At 33.7% G+C, this 16712-nt stretch overlaps 1 protein-coding gene across 4 annotated transcripts in view; it reads right to left on the reverse strand.

The window, feature by feature from the left end:
* Positions 1-16712, reverse strand: part of LOC132195103 (atrial natriuretic peptide receptor 1) — a 145608-nt gene that overhangs the window by 71722 nt on the left and 57174 nt on the right. The gene's annotated exons all lie outside the window — the stretch shown is intronic.

Below are 16712 nucleotides of genomic sequence, written 5' to 3' on the forward strand. Positions count from 1 at the left end.
ACGTTATGAGTGAAAGGGCGAATTCTTTGTTCGTAGTCGTAGATATTGAAAATATTTTTTTAGACGAGGAAGAAATTTGACCTGAAAGTAAACCTAACAACGTTTAAAATTTCAAAATATGGGACTACACTAAGACGTTATGAGTGAAAGGGCGAATTCTTTGTTCGTAGTCCTAGATATTGAAAATATTTTTTTAGACGAGGAAGAAATTTGACCTGAAAGTAAACCTAACAACGTTTAAAATTTCAAAATATGGGACTACACTAAGACGTTATGAGTGAAAGGGCGAATTCTTTGTTCGTAGTCCTAGATATTGAAAATATTTTTTCAGACGAGGAAGAAATTTGACCTGAAAGTAAACCTAACAACGTTTAAAATTTCAAAATATGGGACTATACTAAGACGTTATGAGTGAAAGGATGAATTCTTTGTTCGTAGTCGTAGATATTGAAAATATTTTTTCTGACGAGGAAGAAATTTGACCTGAAAGTAAACCTAACAACGTTTAAAATTTCAAAATATGGGACTACACTAAGACGTTATGAGTGAAAGGGCGAATTCTTTGTTCGTAGTCCTAGATATTGAAAATATTTTTTCAGACGAGGAAGATATTTGACCTGAAAGTAAACCTAACAACGTTTAAAATTTCAAAATATGGGACTACACTAAGACGTTATGAGTGAAAGGGCGAATTCTTTGTTCGTAGTCCTAGATATTGAAAATATTTTTTCAGACGAGGAAGAAATTTGACCTCAAAGTAAACCTAACAACGTTTAAAATTTCAAAATATGGGACTATACTAAGACGTTATGAGTGAAAGGGCGAATTCTTTGTTCGTAGTCCTAGATATTGAAAATATTTTTTCAGACGAGGAAGAAATTTGACCTGAAAGTAAACCTAACAACGTTTAAACTTTCAAAATATGGGACTTTACTAAGACGTTATGAGTGAAAGGGCGAATTCTTTGTTCGTAGTCGTAGATATTGAAAATATTTTTTCAGAGGAGGAAGAAATTTGACCTGAAAGTAAACCTAACAACGTTTAAAATTTCAAAATATGGGACTATACTAAGACGTTATGAGTGAAAGGGCGAATTCTTTGTTCGTAGTCCTAGATATTGAAAATATTTTTTCAGACGAGGAAGAAATTTGACCTCAAAGTAAACCTAACAACGTTTAAAATTTCAAAATATGGGACTATACTAAGACGTTATGAGTGAAAGGGCGAATTCTTTGTTCGTAGGCCTAGATATTGAAAATATTTTTTCAGACGAGGAAGAAATTCGACCTGAAAGTAAACCTAACAACGTTTAAACTTTCAAAATATGGGACTTTACTAAGACGTTATGAGTGAAAGGGCGAATTCTTTGTTCGTAGTCCTAGATATTGAAAATATTTTTTCAGAGGAGGAAGAAATTTGACCTGAAAGTAAACCTTACAACGTTTAAAATTTCAAAATATGGGACTATACTAAGACGTTATGAGTGAAAGGGCGAATTCTTTGTTCGTAGTCCTAGATATTGAAAATATTTTTTCAGACGAGGAAGAAATTTGACCTGAAAGTAAACCTAACAACGTTTAAAATTTCAAAATATGGGACTACACTAAGACGTTATGAGTGAAAGGGCGAATTCTTTGTTCGTAGTCCTAGATATTGAAAATATTTTTTCAGACGAGGAAGAAATTTGACCTCAAAGTAAACCTAACAACGTTTAAAATTTCAAAATATGGGACTATACTAAGACGTTATGAGTGAAAGGGCGAATTCTTTGTTCGTAGGCCTAGATATTGAAAATATTTTTTCAGACGAGGAAGAAATTTGACCTGAAAGTAAACCTAACAACGTTTAAAATTTCAAAATATGGGACTATACTAAGACGTTATGAGTGAAAGGGCGAATTCTTTGTTCGTAGTCCTAGATATTGAAAATATTTTTTCAGACGAGGAAGAAATTTGACCTGAAAGTAAACCTAACAACGTTTAAAATTTCAAAATATGGGACTATACTAAGACGTTATGAGTGAAAGGGCGAATTCTTTGTTCGTAGGCCTAGATATTGAAAATATTTTTTCAGACGAGGAAGAAATTTGACCTGAAAGTAAACCTAACAACGTTTAAACTTTCAAAATATGGGACTTTACTAAGACGTTATGAGTGAAAGGGCGAATTCTTTGTTCGTAGTCGTAGATATTGAAAATATTTTTTCAGAGGAGGAAGAAATTTGACCTGAAAGTAAACCTAACAACGTTTAAAATTTCAAAATATGGGACTATACTAAGACGTTATGAGTGAAAGGGCGAATTTTTGTTCGTAGTCCTAGATATTGAAAATATTTTTTCAGACGAGGAAGAAATTTGACCTGAAAGTAAACCTAACAACGTTTAAAATTTTAAAATATGGGACTATACTAAGACGTTATGAGTGAAAGGGCGAATTCTTTGTTCGTAGTCCTAGATATTGGAAATATTTTTTCAGACGAGGAAGAAATTTGACCTGAAAGTAAACCTAACAACGTGTAAAATTTCAAAATATGGGACTATACTAAGACGTTATGAGTGAAAGGGCGAATTCTTTGTTCGTAGTCCTAGATATTGAAAATATTTTTTTAGACGAGGAAGAAATTTGACCTGAAAGTAAACCTAACAACGTTTAAAATTTCAAAATATGGGACTATACTAAGACGTTATGAGTGAAAGGGCGAATTCTTTGTTCGTAGTCCTAGATATTGAAAATATTTTTTTAGACGAGGAAGAAATTTGACCTGAAAGTAAACCTAACAACGTTTAAAATTTCAAAATATGGGACTACACTAAGACGTTATGAGTGAAAGGGCGAATTCTTTGTTCGTAGTCCTAGATATTGAAAATATTTTTTTAGACGAGGAAGAAATTTGACCTGAAAGTAAACCTAACAACGTTTAAAATTTCAAAATATGGGACTACACTAAGACGTTATGAGTGAAAGGGCGAATTCTTTGTTCGTAGTCCTAGATATTGAAAATATTTTTTTAGACGAGGAAGAAATTTGACCTGAAAGTAAACCTAACAACGTTTAAAATTTCAAAATATGGGACTACACTAAGACGTTATGAGTGAAAGGGCGAATTCTTTGTTCGTAGTCGTAGATATTGAAAATATTTTTTTAGACGAGGAAGAAATTTGACCTGAAAGTAAACCTAACAACGTTTAAAATTTCAAAATATGGGACTACACTAAGACGTTATGAGTGAAAGGGCGAATTCTTTGTTCGTAGTCCTAGATATTGAAAATATTTTTTCAGACGAGGAAGAAATTTGACCTGAAAGTAAACCTAACAACGTTTAAAATTTCAAAATATGGGACTATACTAAGACGTTATGAGTGAAAGGATGAATTCTTTGTTCGTAGTCGTAGATATTGAAAATATTTTTTCTGACGAGGAAGAAATTTGACCTGAAAGTAAACCTAACAACGTTTAAAATTTCAAAATATGGGACTATACTAAGACGTTATGAGTGAAAGGGCGAATTCTTTGTTCGTAGGCCTAGATATTGAAAATATTTTTTCAGACGAGGAAGAAATTTGACCTGAAAGTAAACCTAACAACGTTTAAACTTTCAAAATATGGGACTTTACTAAGACGTTATGAGTGAAAGGGCGAATTCTTTGTTCGTAGTCGTAGATATTGAAAATATTTTTTCAGAGGAGGAAGAAATTTGACCTGAAAGTAAACCTAACAACGTTTAAAATTTCAAAATATGGGACTATACTAAGACGTTATGAGTGAAAGGGCGAATTTTTGTTCGTAGTCCTAGATATTGAAAATATTTTTTCAGACGAGGAAGAAATTTGACCTGAAAGTAAACCTAACAACGTTTAAAATTTTAAAATATGGGACTATACTAAGACGTTATGAGTGAAAGGGCGAATTCTTTGTTCGTAGTCCTAGATATTGGAAATATTTTTTCAGACGAGGAAGAAATTTGACCTGAAAGTAAACCTAACAACGTGTAAAATTTCAAAATATGGGACTATACTAAGACGTTATGAGTGAAAGGGCGAATTCTTTGTTCGTAGTCCTAGATATTGAAAATATTTTTTCAGACGAGGAAGAAATTTGACCTGAAAGTAAACCTAACAACGTTTAAAATTTCAAAATATGGGACTATACTAAGACGTTATGAGTGAAAGGGCGAATTCTTTGTTCGTAGTCCTAGATATTGAAAATATTTTTTTAGACGAGGAAGAAATTCGACCTGAAAGTAAACCTAACAACGTTTAAACTTTCAAAATATGGGACTTTACTAAGACGTTATGAGTGAAAGGGCGAATTCTTTGTTCGTAGTCCTAGATATTGAAAATATTTTTTCAGAGGAGGAAGAAATTTGACCTGAAAGTAAACCTTACAACGTTTAAAATTTCAAAATATGGGACTATACTAAGACGTTATGAGTGAAAGGGCGAATTCTTTGTTCGTAGTCCTAGATATTGAAAATATTTTTTCAGACGAGGAAGAAATTTGACCTGAAAGTAAACCTAACAACGTTTAAAATTTCAAAATATGGGACTATACTAAGACGTTATGAGTGAAAGGGCGAATTCTTTGTTCGTAGTCGTAGATATTGAAAATATTTTTTTAGACGAGGAAGAAATTTGACCTGAAAGTAAACCTAACAACGTTTAAAATTTCAAAATATGGGACTACACTAAGACGTTATGAGTGAAAGGGCGAATTCTTTGTTCGTAGTCCTAGATATTGAAAATATTTTTTTAGACGAGGAAGAAATTTGACCTCAAAGTAAACCTAACAACGTTTAAACTTTCAAAATATGGGACTATACTAAGACGTTATGAGTGAAAGGGCGAATTCTTTGTTCGTAGGCCTAGATATTGAAAATATTTTTTCAGACGAGGAAGAAATTTGACCTCAAAGTAAACCTAACAACGTTTAAAATTTCAAAATATGGGACTATACTAAGACGTTATGAGTGAAAGGGCGAATTCTTTGTTCATAGTCCTGGATATTGAAAATATTTTTTTAGACGAGGAAGAAATTTGACCTGAAAGTAAACCTAACAACGTTTAAAATTTCAAAATATGGGACTATACTAAGACGTTATGAGTGAAAGGGCGAATTCTTTGTTCGTAGTCCTAGATATTGAAAATATTTTTTCAGACGAGGAAGAAATTTGACCTGAAAGTAAACCTAACAACGTTTAAAATTTCAAAATATGGGACTATACTAAGACGTTATGAGTGAAAGGGCGAATTCTTTGTTCGTAGGCCTAGATAGTGAAAATATTTTTTCAGACGAGGAAGAAATTTGACCTGAAAGTAAACCTAACAACGTTTAAACTTTCAAAATATGGGACTTTACTAAGACGTTATGAGTGAAAGGGCGAATTCTTTGTTCGTAGTCGTAGATATTGAAAATATTTTTTCAGAGGAGGAAGAAATTTGACCTGAAAGTAAACCTAACAACGTTTAAAATTTCAAAATATGGGACTACACTAAGACGTTATGAGTGAAAGGGCGAATTCTTTGTTCGTAGTCCTAGATATTGAAAATATTTTTTCAGACGAGGAAGAAATTTGACCTGAAAGTAAACCTAACAACGTTTAAAATTTTAAAATATGGGACTACACTAAGACGTTATGAGTGAAAGGGCGAATTCTTTGTTCGTAGTCCTAGATATTGAAAATATTTTTTCAGACGAGGAAGAAATTTGACCTGAAAGTAAACCTAACAACGTTTAAAATTTCAAAATATGGGACTACACTAAGACGTTATGAGTGAAAGGGCGAATTCTTTGTTCGTAGTCCTAGATATTGAAAATATTTTTTCAGACGAGGAAGAAATTTGACCTGAAAGTAAACCTAACAACGTTTAAAATTTTAAAATATGGGACTACACTAAGACGTTATGAGTGAAAGGGCGAATTCTTTGTTCGTAGTCCTAGATATTGGAAATATTTTTTCAGACGAGGAAGAAATTTGACCTGAAAGTAAACCTAACAACGTGTAAAATTTCAAAATATGGGACTATACTAAGACGTTATGAGTGAAAGGGCGAATTCTTTGTTCGTAGTCCTAGATATTGAAAATATTTTTTCAGACGAGGAAGAAATTTGACCTGAAAGTAAACCTAACAACGTTTAAAATTTCAAAATATGGGACTATACTAAGACGTTATGAGTGAAAGGGCGAATTCTTTGTTCGTAGTCCTAGATATTGAAAATATTTTTTCAGACGAGGAAGAAATTTGACCTGAAAGTAAACCTAACAACGTTTAAAATTTCAAAATATGGGACTACACTAAGACGTTATGAGTGAAAGGGCGAATTCTTTGTTCGTAGTCCTAGATATTGAAAATATTTTTTTAGACGAGGAAGAAATTTGACCTGAAAGTAAACCTAACAACGTTTAAAATTTCAAAATATGGGACTACACTAAGACGTTATGAGTGAAAGGGCGAATTCTTTGTTCGTAGTCCTAGATATTGAAAATATTTTTTTAGACGAGGAAGAAATTTGACCTGAAAGTAAACCTAACAACGTTTAAAATTTCAAAATATGGGACTACACTAAGACGTTATGAGTGAAAGGGCGAATTCTTTGTTCGTAGTCGTAGATATTGAAAATATTTTTTTAGACGAGGAAGAAATTTGACCTGAAAGTAAACCTAACAACGTTTAAAATTTCAAAATATGGGACTACACTAAGACGTTATGAGTGAAAGGGCGAATTCTTTGTTCGTAGTCCTAGATATTGAAAATATTTTTTCAGACGAGGAAGAAATTTGACCTGAAAGTAAACCTAACAACGTTTAAAATTTCAAAATATGGGACTATACTAAGACGTTATGAGTGAAAGGATGAATTCTTTGTTCGTAGTCGTAGATATTGAAAATATTTTTTCTGACGAGGAAGAAATTTGACCTGAAAGTAAACCTAACAACGTTTAAAATTTCAAAATATGGGACTATACTAAGACGTTATGAGTGAAAGGGCGAATTCTTTGTTCGTAGTCCTAGATATTGAAAATATTTTTTTAGACGAGGAAGAAATTTGACCTGAAAGTAAACCTAACAACGTTTAAAATTTCAAAATATGGGACTACACTAAGACGTTATGAGTGAAAGGGCGAATTCTTTGTTCGTAGTCCTAGATATTGAAAATATTTTTTCAGACGAGGAAGAAATTTGACCTGAAAGTAAACCTAACAACGTTTAAAATTTCAAAATATGGGACTATACTAAGACGTTATGAGTGAAAGGATGAATTCTTTGTTCGTAGTCGTAGATATTGAAAATATTTTTTCTGACGAGGAAGAAATTTGACCTGAAAGTAAACCTAACAACGTTTAAAATTTCAAAATATGGGACTTTACTAAGACGTTATGAGTGAAAGGGCGAATTCTTTGTTCGTAGTCGTAGATATTGAAAATATTTTTTTAGACGAGGAAGAAATTTGACCTGAAAGTAAACCTAACAACGTTTAAAATTTCAAAATATGGGACTACACTAAGACGTTATGAGTGAAAGGGCGAATTCTTTGTTCGTAGTCGTAGATATTGAAAATATTTTTTTAGACGAGGAAGAAATTTGACCTGAAAGTAAACCTAACAACGTTTAAAATTTCAAAATATGGGACTACACTAAGACGTTATGAGTGAAAGGGCGAATTCTTTGTTCGTAGTCCTAGATATTGAAAATATTTTTTCAGACGAGGAAGAAATTTGACCTGAAAGTAAACCTAACAACGTTTAAAATTTCAAAATATGGGACTACACTAAGACGTTATGAGTGAAAGGGCGAATTCTTTGTTCGTAGTCCTAGATATTGAAAATATTTTTTCAGACGAGGAAGAAATTTGACCTGAAAGTAAACCTAACAACGTTTAAAATTTCAAAATATGGGACTATACTAAGACGTTATGAGTGAAAGGGCGAATTCTTATTTTGAAAATATTTTTTTAGAGGTGGAAGATTGCTGTGATCTTGCCAGAAAAATCTTTGGGTTCATTGCCCTGGATATTTTTATTTATTCATGTTTTTCTCCCAACAATTTTATCTCATTCGACGTAGAATTTTTGCGACCATTTGAAAAATGAAAAAATATAAAAAGTATTATATATATTATCGTTCTTGAGGATACGTTCCTTTGACGATCCAGACGTGCAAAAGCGGCGTGGTCCAAAAATTTTTAGTAAATATTGTGCAATTTTGCAATTTTTTTTATAGAAGTATGCAATAGTTTTCAGTAAAAAACTTGATTTCGAATTGAATTTGACGTAAAAAAGGATGTGAAAAAGGGCAGCCCAGTCCGGTTTCGAACCCCGCCCCGGTAGTGACTCGCGGTCCAGTGCTCTACTGCCCGCCCAGTTACCGGGCGCGCGTTCTCAACCCACTGGGCTGGCCTTCCGGCAACAACTGAAACTCCAAAAGCGGTATATAAACTGCGTGATTGGGGTCGACATCACAACAATGAAACAATGAAAGATATTTTGATTGTTGCTTGAGCGCTGTGATTGGATACCTTAGGTGTCTGATCAAATTTAAATTATTGCACTGAAATAATTTTTTATAGATTAAATTTTTTCATATTTACGGTAATTTCATTTTTTCATATCCTGAGATCAAGCATTTTTGACGCGTGAGCGGGTGCGTAAAACCCAGCTGGGTGCTCCTTGAAATTATTTAAATAGGTTTTTATTTTTAAAACTAAGTAAAGTTTGTTTAAATTTGCAAGCGGTCCTATTCCCTTTACTGAATAAATATTTTTTAATGCTAAAATAGTCCTAATATTTGTCTCCACTTGCATGCATTAACTTTTCTAATTAAAGTTGAGCAATTACGTATAACATCATTATAATCAGTCTAATAAAATTGACGACGAAATAGAAATGGAATGGCTGCGAAATAGAAGTCGTTGTTGAAAAAGGTGACAAAATAGAATGGGCTAAGCAAATGGAAAATATAATTAAAACCAAATGCTAGGATAGATGTGAGATTAAAAAATGACCAAAAAATTGAATATAGCATGTTCATGTTTAAAAATGAGAACTGTTCTACCCACAGAGGGTTCGTAAATAGATTTTGAAAGCTACAAAGGACACAGGAAATTTCTGAATGTAATTTTTTTTTTTTAACGGAAAGGCTCAGCTCCTGTGAATTCAAATTAAGTGTCAGAACCGCAAAACATGGGTCGGTCGGTGACGAAGAGGCGACGTTCTAATTAGAGCTGCCTTGGTCTACAGTCGATGAACGAACGAACGAAATTCTTCAAAGGGTGCATATCACCCATCGTCCGAAATATGCGTGTGGAGATTAATTCCGGAGAGGAAAAGGGACAAAACCGCATAGATGCTCAACAATCTCTCCCAAAATAGGCGCACGCGAGCCCCTGCTGTGGTTTTCCAACACGTTCGCCTACGAGAAAAGCTGCTTTTCACTTGAATGATGCGAACCTTTTCCTTCAACACGCACTGAAAATTATGGGAATTTGTGTCTGGTTGAAGCGAGGAAATCATCAAGTCAAAACTTCGTTACGATTCTGACAAGTGGTGCTTCACTTATAATGAAACCGAAACAAAACTTTCATGTAAATTCGAGAGTTGGCAGCGTCCAAGGCCAGCAAGCGGGACTGGAAAACATTTTCGTCTTCGTCCTAAAATTAGAGCAGGCGCGGTTTTCCTGGTGAAATAATTCTCTTAAACGTTTTGAGGTTTTTATTGAGGAAAGTCAACGATCTAAAATGGGCTGAATTTTTACCGAGGAAACTAATGAATTAATTGCTTTTTCTGCTCATTTTTGTTCGTTTTCAATTAAATTGTTTTTATTGACCTAAGTAGAATAGTTGCAAATTGTGTTTCTTGATTCATCTATTTTATTTTGTAGAGTATAATATTAATTCCCAAAGCACTGCAAATTAGTGTTGTGTGCTCTCTAGGTTTATTTATTTTTTTTTATTCACGAGACTTTCTTTTAAAAACGGCTAACAATTTTTATTTTGAGTTGCAGTAAAAAATATTTTATATCCAAAACACCCAAGTGAGTTGAAAGAGGGAAAATGAAGAAAATAATCCCATTAATCTCTAATAAGGATTACGGATACTCAATTACAGTCCTCTAACGTAAGCTACTTATGAGTTACTTTGAGTTCATTAACTTTTAAATATCTCCCAGCATAGCAGTATGTTTTAGTGACAAATCCGCTTTAAAGAGTTAAAAAAAAATAGAACAGATTAAGCCGCAGAACTGTCAAAGAAACTTTTAAAAATTTCGTACAATTACAAAATTAATGCTCATTTCTTTACGTTTGACTGAGATAAGAAATAATCAGTCTTTATAATATTTGAATGGGAGTGGAATTAGTCGATAAATAATAATTTAAATTAAATTGAAGACATGTATAATAATGTGTTAAAATTAACATAAAAATTGGACCAGTCGAAAATTCGCCAAAGTGTAGCTGTAAAATAAAATTATTTTTAAGTAAAATGAGTTAAAAAATTGACAAACAAGCAAACGCGCTTGGGCAGAGAATGCCCGGTGATAATAAATCAATAAAACATTACTCAAAACTAATTGGTGTTTGTGACGGTATAGCAATAGTTTTAGTTGCAAGTTGTGTTTAATAATGTATCACCGGGCATTCTAGTTTTAGCCGCAATTCAACGTAAATTGTCCTGTAGTCGCTTCACAAACTTTCATCGTCGGTCGCTTTAGCATTTCCATGAGAATAGCAAGTGGTAAGCGCCCGCGATTACGGTGGATTAATGAAACCTGCAGAGACACTCCCTCTAAGCTAACTCATTAGTCGTTCTAGTTCTTGTGTGATGAGGAAAGACCGCGAGCCTATTAATCATTCATTCGGTTCCGTCTCACATCAATTTTTTCAGAAGACACGTTTTCGGCCGAGTTTTTATTTTATAGATTTACAGTTGTGAGCCAACTGAACTCCCTGCGGGGTATTTTCTTTCTATTGGAAAATTCAGAGACAAGATCGAATTCATGTCGAGGGTAGTTTAACAGCCCGAGACGTGTTTCAACTTTACCATTTACATACGCAAAAAAGGGATGAGAGAAATTGCCTCTACGTGGACTCGCAAAGATGACCCTATTTGTTTCGACCCTTTTAGTCACGGCTCACAACAGCTTAATTTGAAAAAATATCCGCTCTGCCGGAGCAGATTAAATTTGAGATTTTTTCCAAATGCTTTGAAACTCTATGTTTAATCAAAATTTATACATTTTTGCAGGTATGCCGAAATTGCAATTGAAAATTTGATTTCAAAAGTTCAAAGATATTATTTTTGTTTTCAATATTTCGTAATTTTAGTCACGATTCCAATCAATTCCAATTACAGTTTTGCGATTTCCCTGTCGATAAATTCGACCGAACCCGCTGACACAAAACTTTGCCAATTATCGAGTTGTATCGCGTGTTGCCTAACACAGAAGACATCGTTCTCTCGACGCAATAAATTTATCTCTACACGCTTCTCGTCTCTGAACCAATTAAGAGACGCCGCATGATTCCACCCAAGTTCACGGCTTCTTCCCTTTCCCGTTTAATTTGCGAGCAGCTTATTAACGCTTTCTCGCAGCAAATAAAATTTAGTTCGGGGCGGATTCGGGTATAGGGAAAACCTGACACCACATAAGGCAGAAAGTTTAGCTGTGCCGAAGCACTAATTATTATAATTAAGCTCCAAAATTAATCTTGATTAATATTTGGTAGAGATGTAAATTGTTTGAAGTTTCTGTTTGTTGCGACGACGAACGCAAAATTACGCAGATATTTTGATTTGTTTGAAAATTTCTATATGAGCCCTTATGAGTATAAAATAAATTTATTAAATCAGTTTAGATTCTCTTTTTACACTATTAAGAGCAATTAGAGGGGAATTTTAAAAGAAAAGTTTCAAGTTGCAAATTAATAAATGAGAATATTGGAAATTTGTCTTAACCTTCCGATTCTAATAATCTTTGAAGAATTTTAAAATTAGTTGTGTTGGTTTCGTTCCTTGTTGACCTGAAATTAATGAACCCACAATGAGAAATTCCACTCACATCGAGGATGGTATCATTGCATTCACTGGATGGTATTACGAGCTAACAATGGCCGACTAATTAGATCAAAAATTTATGGAGCGGCTTTCAATGACATGAAAACCACGTCAAAGCTTTTAATTGGCTGACATCTTCATGGAAATTTAAGCCTTTATGTGCCGAGTCAATAATAATTTAAACAGTTCGTTAATCAGTGTCATTGTATAAAACATAACTCAATTCATTGGTTTTCTTCTTTAAGCTATTTGTTCAGCCATGACTACAAAACATAAAGCAAATTCCTTCAAACGATATTATTATAATAAAATAAATAAAATTTCATTTTTATTTCTGCTGCTGGGCCTAAAAAAACCATTTCCCACAATATCGAGTCAACCATATTGCACATAAATTTATAAAATTTAATTATAATTAATTTGCTAATTTTTCTTTGTTAATAAAATTTAAGGCGAATTAAGGCGAACATTAATAAAATTTACATTATACATACCAGAGTGAGTATTCAATTTTATTAATAATTTATTATTATAGAAATAAAGATATCGGGATTTTTCCTCGTTGCAGAAAATTCTTTTTATTCAAAAACAGGTGGCTAAAAAAAAACAAATGAGTCCTTTGTTTTTGAATAAAAACAATTTCCTGCAACAAGAGAAAAGCCCGATCTTTTCATTTCCTTGATCATCTCCTCGAGTGTCAACTTCTTCAAACATTACTTATAAAATAATTTTGATTTTATAGTTATTGAAATTTCATCACTTTTTTGCCACAAAGTGATCGATGAACAAAAACCCTGTTGCGCAGCTCATCAAAATTACTTAACATGTTTACCTTAGCCAAAAAACAGGCCCGCGGGTGATCCATTATTGGCGAAAAATCGAAGCACAAGAATCGAACTCGGTAAGTGTGCCATCGGGACTCCCTTCTTCATTATGACGGTAATAACCGAGCGTGCTCTGGCAGGAAAGGCTTTACGAATTACGACTTGCACGTGTCATTTAGCTCCAAAAACAGGCATTTTCCGCTTCGGTCCATCGGCAAACAAACCGCCCAAGCTTTTGCTCGTTCCCGTTAATCAAACTGCAGATCAGCCTCTTCTCTCAAGGCTGGACTAATCAACGTTCAGCTGCATTATTCTGCTCGCTCTGCCTATTCGGATCCAATATTGGCAGCAAAAAACAACGTGTGTGCGCCAAAACGGAGTTCCCCGGGGCTTTGTTAGCTAAACCAATATTTGCCACTGCTTTTGTCGGCCAAGCTCTCAATCGCGACGGAATTTACTCGCGGAACACACTAAAAAATCAATGTTTACATTATAAACTCAGCAATTAGGAATTAAACTATTAGAAATTTGGGATTCAATAATTTTTTTTCTTTAATTTGAAATTTGAAAGCCTAATGTGGGTCAAATTAATTCAGCACCATAAATTTATTTTACTAATTAGGCTAGGTTTTTGCATTTTCTAAATTAACAATTATTTCGAGTGGTAAATTCGAATTTGAACGTTTGATTTCCATTTTCATTGGATTAATTGTTTTACCTAAATTACAAAGATATTTTCTATGAAACTCATAATTTTTAGAACCCAAGAATGCAAAAATGATTAATTAGAAATTCAAGGTGATCAACTAAAAAGCAGCACAAAAGCAAGGGGTTGTTAACGCATCCAAGTACGGCCGCTGCGCTCGCGCCAGGTGCTGCGCATGAATTTACGTGGCGGTCGACACGTTTCAAGAAGGTGCCGTGGCTTAAAAGCAGCTATATAGGTGTTCTCTGGAGCGTGTCTCGCCGCAAAATTTTGAGGTCAAAGCAGTTTTAAAGTTTCCACGAAAACAGCAGCAGGAGCTATAAATTTAAGAAGAATATCTTGTCGTTTTGATAACATTTGCGTCACTTTGCACAAAGAATATGTAAAAGCTTTCACTCATAATTTCACCGTAAAAAGAATCTTTTATTCAATCAAATTCTTTTATCATAAATATATGCTTGCAATAGTTGCTATATTTTGATTTCTCCTTTTTATAAATTGATTTAATTTTTTCAATAATTTAATAATTTTGGCAGAGAAAGATCACAAATATGTGGAAACTAATTGAATAATGAAATTTTCACGTCGACTTTTGTGCAATTATGGCGGCAAAGAGAGTCAAGTCAAAAGTACAGCCCGCAGCGCTTAATTTGCCACAAGAAGAAGATGAGCTTTTAACTTGCTGTCGCGAAACTAAATCCGGAGCAGCCAGAGGCGTGAATTTCGTTCCCAAAATTATATTCTAATTACGAGATTTTCTTTCTACCGAATTTAATTAAAACCAACCTCTTGAACATTGATGCATAATTAAATCAAAGTTTTATCTACGACCCTCTGCGCACACCATCCACAACGTCTGAACTTTCCCTTGGGATGGAAGGAAAGCATCATTTTCAGAGTATAAAATTCTGCGTCTGAGGAACGAGAAAAGAAGAACAAACGATAACGAGCTGTGCCTCCATCATATTTACCACAGACTTTTCCCACTTTTTTAATTTGCACCACACTCTGACTGAGAAGCCTGCGCCTGAATTGTAATTTCGCAGCACGGGTCGACGCGGCAAAACTTTGCAAGCGCAAGAAGTAAGCAGGGTCGTTATTACGCTCTCTCATGCCCCATAAAAAGTTTCCAGCTGCTTGAAAGGCTTGAAAGCTCTCCATTTTCTTACAATTATATACAAAGAAAAAAGAAATTAGTAAAATTAGGAAAGATTGTTCCAGGAAGCTGCTTAAATGTAAATATTCTTATTATTTATTAATAAAATGCCTTTTTAAAAATAAAATTTTAATAATGTTAATTCTTGTAGTCATTACTCGCAATAAATTACATTACAGTGAATATAATGACTAAACTATGGAAGAGCTAAAAATGATTTTTGTTCTTGTAAAAAAAAAAAAATGTGTTTATGTTATTAAAAAGCAAAATTTCACAGCCAATTTGGTCATGGTTTGCGATCCCATTTAACGAGAAATGAATAAAATATCGGAAAATGATTAAATTTTAAGTACGAGTTAAAATTTAAAACAATTTGTTTTTATTTTCAAGTAATTTATTACAATTCTAACAAATTAAATTAAAAACGATATAATTACTTGCGTTATTATTTATCATTTTTAATACATTTCTACGCTGCGATTATATATGTTTTCCTTAGCGTTTTACAAAGTTTCAGAATTTTGATACATGAATCTTTTGCAATTATCCAATCAATTGGGCGTTACTAATCGGAAAACGTATATTTTAGTAAACAGACCATCTGAATCTAATTGAAAACGATTTACAAGAACGAGAACCGATAAATTAAATTCGTCGAAGGCGGAAACTTATTTTCTTAAGAGATGCGGCGAATAAGAGCGGAGGCGCAAATCGATTCGGACCAAACAAATGCCTTTTCGAGATCTGTCTGACGCCTCTAGCTCATTTCTTATTCAGACGGGTTCGCAGTGAGCTGACGCATTAGGCCGTTAAAGTTCTTATATTGCAATGATGGTCTGGACTGAATTTTTACTCGTCCATCAATTCTGCACGTCGCACGAAAAAAATCATAAAAATAATTTATCTTTTCGTACGGAATAAAAAGAAAAAAAAAATTAAGCATCACTCGGAGCCCACTTGAGAATTTCTCCAACAATTGAGCGCAGCTCCGTCGTTCTGCTCAGTATGCAAATAGCCTCCCCCATCAATTCCCACTTTCTCTCTCTGGCCAGGGCGAGAGCCTAAAAACTTCCATATTCACACGACAAGTGCAAATTGCAAATTGATGATTTGTTGACATGCTCACTAGAATGCGTGGAATTTTCCACCGGCATTGTTCACCACATATCGGCCTTGAAACCATGTGACTGCCTCAACTACACATTACTCATTGCCAGTGCAATTACAACATACAAAGACATTCAGTTTCCCAAATGATAAATTTTAGACCACTCAAATTATCTTCTTACAATTCAAAAAATTGAAAAATTGAAATTGGAAAAATGAGCAGAAAGGGTATCACAACTAGCAGAGGTCTGCTAAAACGCCCGACATCAAAAGAGACACGGCCGCCGCGGTGAATCCACACTATATTGAAAAAAAAGAACAATCACAACACTTTAAAATTGCTGCCACAAATCATTAATCATTTCATAATAAAAACTCGGGTTTTTGTATTAATCGTTTTGACTTGTTCAGAAATAATCGAAAGTTGGAAGTATCTTTTCTGTGCCCATCTTCTTTAATAATCCTTCTATAAAGTGCTGCAATATCAGAAGAGAGCATTCGGAAAGGTAACAAAAGTTATATGTACTGGCGCTAAATGGCACTTTGCTGCCACAAAGTCTTTCTTCTTCTTCAAAGATGAAGAGTACACTTAAATGTAAGAGTACAACTTGCTAGCTCTTTTGACCGGGAGAAAAAAACTAGTTCATTGTGAAGACGTCGTTTCGTTCATTCAATATGATAAGCCATATCAAAAGCTTGTGCTGCAAAACCTTGATTTCAGTGCTTAAAAATTGACCCTTTAAAAACTAAAAATTGTCATAAAAAATATGAAATCGATGAAAAAATTAATACTGTGACAGAAAATTTCACTTATAAAAATCTTTACGTTAGCAAGTATGTCTACTTTTCCATTAACAATATTTATTTATTTAA

The sequence above is a fragment of the Neocloeon triangulifer genome, unplaced genomic scaffold, assembly GCF_031216515.1.
Source record: "Neocloeon triangulifer isolate White Clay Creek 2 clone unplaced genomic scaffold, ASM3121651v1 ptg000009l, whole genome shotgun sequence".
NCBI classification, from domain to species: Eukaryota; Metazoa; Arthropoda; class Insecta; order Ephemeroptera; family Baetidae; genus Neocloeon; species Neocloeon triangulifer.